General features: G+C 42.9%; 1 protein-coding gene across 1 annotated transcript in view; it reads left to right on the forward strand.

Moving 5' to 3' along the window:
- Positions 1-7,439, forward strand: part of LOC311077729 (uncharacterized protein) — a 136,855-nt gene that overhangs the window by 92,524 nt on the left and 36,892 nt on the right. The gene's annotated exons all lie outside the window — the stretch shown is intronic.

Here is a 7,439-nt window from a genome sequence, read left to right on the forward strand (position 1 = left end):
TTGGCAGCTGCCAATCATGAAACCCCAAAGGCTTCTTGTCACTATGAATGATATAAACCAACCCCCATCTCTATACAATGTTCTGATACAGAGATAGAGGTATTGCTAAATAGTTGCTAGGGTACTCTGTTTGGTTGCTATGGAGTGGTTTGGCAGCTGCCAATGATGAAACTCCAAAGGCTGCTTGTCAGTATGTATGGTATAAACCAGCTCCCATGCCTCTGTGACATTCAGAATAGAAGATATCCCTCTTTGGAATTTGGTTGCTAGGGTACTCTGTTTGGTTGCTATGGAGTTACTTGACAGCTGCCAATGATGAAACTGCAAAGGCTTCTTGTCACTATGAATGATATAAACCAACTCCCATGGCTCTGTGACATTCAGAATAGAAGATATCCCTCTAGGATTTTGGTTGCTAAGGTGCTCGACAATGGTTGCTAGGGAGGGGCTAGGAAGAGTTGAGGTGATTCATGATTGGCTGTTTGCTGTCCCAAGTCAAACGAGACCACCCTCAAGTTTCTATGACAATTCAGTCCGGAGATATCCCTTTGAACTCTTTCAATGGAAGTCTATGGGACTTGTTGCTAAGGTGCTCTAAATGGTTGCTAGGGCGTGGCTTGATAGCTTCACAATGATCCTGAGAGACTGATTGGTCGTCTGAGTAAAATGAGCCCGCCCCCTTGTCTCTATGACACTGTGATCCAGAGCTACGTTCATTACAAAATCCCTATGCAATTTACCATAGTAGGAAAAGCATGTGTGTTTCACGGGACATTCCTTCCCCATAGTAAGTCAATGGGGCAACTTTGGGACGCTCCTGCCCCCCAGGGGTGCAACTTTTACCCCATTGTGAGGTATGTTCTTACAGAGCCTGTCAGCCTCTTCAAATGTGGCAAATCACACATTTCTGTGAAATTCTCGCTCAGAGCTATGAGTTCTCAAAGTTCGTTGCAATGTTAAGTCAATGGAACTTTTTGGGCCGCTTTTTCGCCCCTTGGGTGAACACCGCACCCCCGATCGCTTATAAAAGTCATAGCACACCTCTCCTTAATGAGCCGGTCGATTTGACACCTCATTCATGGGTCTGTGACAAACGGTGCGGGGCGAGTTTCGCGCCAAACTTTTGTGTGGAAGAATAATAATAAGAAGAATAACTAGAATGTACATTTCCTGAAGAAAATGTGAAGTGGTGCTTGCAGTGGCAAAACTCTCCACTTGGTTGCTAGGGTGTTGTACATGATTGCATTCGAGCCAACAACCATGTCTGTACGATGTTGTGGAGCTGAAATATGGCTTCTATATGTTGCAATATGGTTGCTAGGTGGCTCTAAACGGTTGCTAGGGTGTGAATTCAGTTACCATGGTGATAGTTACAGACTTTTTCCCAACCAAAACAAAAGAGCCAACCCCCATCTCTATACGATGTTCTGATGCAGAGACATGGGTCTTGATAAACGGTTGTTAGGGTCCTCTGTTTGGTTGCTAAGGAGTGGCTCGGCAGCTGCCAATCATGAAACTCCAAAGGCTGCTTGTCAGTATGAATGATTCAAACCAAATCCCATGCCTCTGTGACATTCAGAATGGAAGATATCCCTCTTTGGATTTTGGTTGCTAGGGTACTCTGTTTGGTTGCCATGGAGTTGCTTGGCAGCTGCCAATGATGAAACTGCAAAGGCGTCTTGTCACTGTGAATGATATAAACCAACTCCCATGCCTCTGTGACATTCAGAATGGAAGATATCCCTCTTTGGATTTTGGTTGATAGGGTACTCTGTTTGGTTGCTAGGGAGTGGCTTGGCAGCTGCCAATGATGAAACTGCAAAGGCTTCTTGTCACTATGAATGATATAAACCAACTCCCATGCCTCTGTGAAATTCAGAATGGAAGATATCCCTCTTTGGATTTTGGTTGCTAAGGTGCTCGACAATGGTTGCTAGGGAGTGGCTTGGCAGCTGCCAATGACGAAATTCCAAAGGCTTCTTGTCAGTATGAATGATATAATCCAACTCCCATGTCTCTGTGACATTCAGAATGGAAGATATCCCTCTTTGAAGTTTGGTTGCTAGGGCATTCTGTTTTGTTGCTATGGAGTGGCTTGGCAACTGCCTATCATGAAACTCCAAAGGTTGCTTGTCAGTATGAATGATATAAACCAACTCTCATGCCTGTGTGACATTCAGAATGGAAGATATCCCTCTTTGGATTTTGGTTACTAGGGTACTCTGTTTGGTTGCTATGGAGTTGCTTGACAGCTTCCAATGATGAAACTGCAAATGCTTCTTGTCACTATGAATGATATAAACCAACTCCCATGCATCTGTGACATTCAGAATGGAAGATATCCCTCTTTGAAGTTTGGTTGCTAGGGCATTCTGTTTTGTTGCTATGGAGTGGCTTGGCAACTGCCTATCATGAAACTCCAAAGTCTGCTTGTCAGTATGAATGATATAAACCAACTCCCATGCCTCTGTGACATTCAAAATGGAAGATGTCCCTCTATGGTTTTGGTTGCTAAGGTGCTCGACAATGGTTGCTAGGGAGTGGCTTGGCAGCTGCCAATGATGAAACTGCAAAGGCTTCTTGTCACTATGAATGGTATAATCCAACTCCCATGCCTCTGTGACATTCAGAATGGAAGATATCCCTCTTTGGATTTTGGTTGCTAGGGTTCTCTGTTTGGTTGCTATGGAGTTGATTGGCAGCTGCTAATGATGAAACTGCAAAGGCTTCTTGTCAGTATTAAAGATATAAACCAACCCCCATCTCTATACGATGTTCTGATGCAGAGATATAGGTCTTGCAAAACGGTTGCTAGGGAACTCTGTTTGGTTGCTAGGGAGTGGCTTGGCAGCTGCCAATCATGAAACCCCAAAGGCTTCTTGTCACTATGAATGATATAAACCAACCCCCATCTCTATACAATGTTCTGATACAGAGATAGAGGTATTGCTAAATAGTTGCTAGGGTACTCTGTTTGGTTGCTATGGAGTGGTTTGGCAGCTGCCAATGATGAAACTCCAAAGGCTGCTTGTCAGTATGTATGGTATAAACCAGCTCCCATGCCTCTGTGACATTCAGAATAGAAGATATCCCTCTTTGGAATTTGGTTGCTAGGGTACTCTGTTTGGTTGCTATGGAGTTACTTGACAGCTGCCAATGATGAAACTGCAAAGGCTTCTTGTCACTATGAATGATATAAACCAACTCCCATGGCTCTGTGACATTCAGAATAGAAGATATCCCTCTAGGATTTTGGTTGCTAAGGTGCTCGACAATGGTTGCTAGGGAGGGGCTAGGAAGAGTTGAGGTGATTCATGATTGGCTGTTTGCTGTCCCAAGTCAAACGAGACCACCCTCAAGTTTCTATGACAATTCAGTCCGGAGATATCCCTTTGAACTCTTTCAATGGAAGTCTATGGGACTTGTTGCTAAGGTGCTCTAAATGGTTGCTAGGGCGTGGCTTGATAGCTTCACAATGATCCTGAGAGACTGATTGGTCGTCTGAGTAAAATGAGCCCGCCCCCTTGTCTCTATGACACTGTGATCCAGAGCTACGTTCATTACAAAATCCCTATGCAATTTACCATAGTAGGAAAAGCATGTGTGTTTCACGGGACATTCCTTCCCCATAGTAAGTCAATGGGGCAACTTTGGGACGCTCCTGCCCCCCAGGGGTGCAACTTTTACCCCATTGTGAGGTATGTTCTTACAGAGCCTGTCAGCCTCTTCAAATGTGGCAAATCACACATTTCTGTGAAATTCTCGCTCAGAGCTATGAGTTCTCAAAGTTCGTTGCAATGTTAAGTCAATGGAACTTTTTGGGCCGCTTTTTCGCCCCTGGGGTGAACACCGCACCCCCGATCGCTTATAAAAGTCATAGCACACCTCTCCTTAATGAGCCGGTCGATTTGACACCTCATTCATGGGTCTGTGACAAACAGTGCGGGGCGAGTTACGCGCCAAACTTTTGTCCGGAATAATAATAAGAAAAAGAATAATAACTAGAATGTACATTTCCTGAAGAAAATGTGAAGTGGTGCTTGCAGTGGCAAAACTCGCCACTCGGCTGCTAGGGTGTTCTGTACGACTGCATACAAGCCAACAAACATGTCTATACGATATTGTGGGGCTGCAATATGGCTTCTATATGTTGGAATATGGTTGCTAGGTGGCTCTAAACGGTTGCTAGGGTGTTCTGGGTGGTTGCTATGGTGTTACTAGGTGGTTGCTAAGGTATTTTTGGTTGTTGCTATGGTGTTACTAGGTAGTTGGTAGTTGTCTAAGATGGTTAACATATTTATAGAGTTCTTAAAATCTTTAATAACGAGTGCCTTTAGTATGGCATTCAGCCTCATTACTAATCTAATCTGATATGTTTTATAATTAGGACATCACATTTACCATAATAGTATTATGTCAGATGCACAATAGTCGTACAAAATGCATGCTTGTTTATTTTGGTATAATCAAATTCTCATCAAATTAACTTTTAAAACAACCTATGGGCAATTTTTCTACCTGACCTATGTAAATATTAACAGCAGATGTAGTGATTTATACTGTAGAACTGTGTGTAAATCCTGAGTTGAGGGGTCGTGAGCTGCAGAATGCAACCAGTTACTTATAGTGCGGCGTTTTGCATGGCGTCCCCACTGCGTATAGCTACGCAAAATGAAGTGACCATTCGAAAAGGGAACTCCTCAGTTCCCTGAGAGTAGGGAACGAAATATATTTCGTAGCCGGCCGCACTATAGTAACCTGGCAAGTTGTCGCTTCAGTCGTTAAACCTGCTAAAATGGCGTTTTTCGGGGTCTAAAAATATCATAAAAGAATAATAATATGGGCTAAGGCCGCGCCCCCTTGGCGGGCTGACGTGTAATGGCGTGATGCTAGTTCATTGGCGCACATGTCAGAGGCGCCCGCGCCATTGGATGTGCAGTTGCCGCAGCACAGCCAATGAGCGAGCCAGACACTCACTGTGCTAGCTGTGCAGATACAAAATGCGTTTTACATTATAGGCTTCAGTAAATCGAGGAAAAGGAGTTACGCCTTTTCCCGCAATCTGTAAAAATGCACGGAAACTTTAAGGTTAAAGACAAGTAACCTTCCACAAATATTTCTTACATTTGAAAGGTTTGATTTGGCTATGCCAGTAATATGAAGACACCCTTTCTCAAATAACATTCACCCTTTTCTTACAAAACGTATATGAATATGCTTAGCTTATATCTGATGACATTGTGTGTATGTTTTCTAGAATTAATGGAAAATCTGTATTAATACATTTTCTTGGACAGAATGGAAATTGTAGTACCACATGCATGTACAGACGGTGGATCTGAAAGACGCATACTTTCACATTCAGATAGCTCTCATCACAGGCACTTCCTGGGATTCGTGTTCGAAGGCAGGTGTCACTCCTCACGTTCGAGAAAAACGCAGCTAGTGCTTTTCCCTTTGAGACTCAGTAAGGAGCGCGTATTAGTCTACCTAGACGACTAATGCAAAGAACTAAAGCCCCGCCTCACCCAGTTCGGGTACCGGACCTGGTTGAAACACTCATGCATTAGTGTTTCAACCAGGTCCGATACTCGAACTGGGTGAGGCGGGGCTTTAGTTCTTGTATTCACTTGCTAGCCATGTGTAATAAATGTCTGTCAACTCGCACCCTACGTTTGTGAAAATACACACGTCATCAGATAAAGCATATATTCCTATACGTTTTGTCAGAAAAGGGTGAATGGTTTTTGAGAAAGGGCGGCTACATGATTGATTTTTTGCGCCATGGAGGCAGGGAAAGGCAGTTTGAATACAGTGATAGTGCGCGCGCGCGCGCGACCGGCTCTGTCTCTCTCTATGCTCGTTCTTTCAGAAACAAGCGCCCCCTGTCACGAGCGCTGCAGTCAGTCATCTATCACCATTCAAGGTGGCCTCCAAAAAAAAAAAATCATTAGCAAAAGAGCCCAACCCCAAGTCCTTTTGTCTTTCTGATCCAAAGATATAATCTCACAAATTTTGTGCCAATATTAAATCTTTGGGACTTTTTTCGGCTGAGCCAACAACCATGTCTGTAAGATATTGTGGATATGGCATATGTTGCAATATGGTTTCTAGGTGGCTCTAAACGGTTATGTTGTTCTGAGTGAACACTATATATTGATAGATTTAAACTAAGTTCCTTTTTTAATTATTATAAAGTCATAAGATTTCCTATCATTTGTTTTAATGAGATACTAGTTTAGCCTATTTTATTAGTGCATAGAATTTTGACGTGAACAAATGCATAGATCCGCAATGGCTTAAAATACCATTAAAAGCACTGTTCTGTTAGCACGTTTTGGTTGTGTGCATGGTTGTGTGCAGCACATAAACAGCGCGCGAGTCGTTTCGCGCTTGAAATGATTTAAAAACAAATTTTCTGTGAAAATTTTCTCTCCATTTCAAGCGTGGCAGAATGTATGAGAACACCAGCCTCGTACTGGGAAACATCTCGAAACATGTGCCCAGGTCCCGCGTTATTTCCCTAAGGAAACTCAAGCGATCGCGGCCCTCCCGGAGCAAACTGTTTCCACCCAGGTGTATTATCAAAATGTCCGGAGCTTGAGCTCTGCTCCGAAGAGAGCGCAGAGCTGGAAGCAATTGCTCCCAGAGTCTACCTCCTCTGCCATCCCAAGTGATCTTACAGGGAAGATCGAGGTTTGCATCCAGGCCCTGCTCACATATGTGAGAACGCAACCTGCGCATAATAGAACTGCCAACTATCCATACTCGTGGTGCCATCTCAAAGACGAGTGAGGGGAACTGCGATTTACCGCCAGTATTAATATGAGTGCTGCACGTTTGATTGGCTGTTTTTGCACATTCTACAGGCCCCACCCAACAGCACTTCAGAATAATAATTAGAATTATTAACGTATATGTATTCCAATTTATTGCTTATAAAACTTTATGATTTGTGACAATGTTTACATTTCAATATTTATGGTAATATATACTGATTTTTAGCGTTTTGGATGTGCAGACCCTCTTATAAGTACCAATAACAATTAATAAAAAAATAAAAAATAACGTTACGATGTCCAGAAATTTAGAAACAGTGCACTGGGTTTAAATGATTGTTTAATGAGATCTAGCTGCTACTAGTTGTAGATCCTACTACCAAATATTTTCAGGTTGATAAATGCATATCCGCGACGATTGTCTGTCTACGTTAATAGTCCAGCGGTTGAACTTTTGCCTCTCGTGTCAGGGGTTCTAGGATCTAATCCGCAATCATAAAAGTTTTTTTTTTTTTTTTTACTAACCAAACAGAATAGGCTGATTAGTGGTTGCATATAGAGCACAGACACTTAATTAGTGTGCATTTTTGTTGTTATTCCACCGGAAGCTCAGCACAGACGCACAACAGGTTTATATTGTGTTCGTTACCATGACTACCA

Source organism: Abramis brama (genome assembly GCF_963993115.1).
Source record: "Abramis brama genome assembly, chromosome: 2".
In the NCBI taxonomy this organism is placed as follows: domain Eukaryota; kingdom Metazoa; phylum Chordata; class Actinopteri; order Cypriniformes; family Leuciscidae; genus Abramis; species Abramis brama.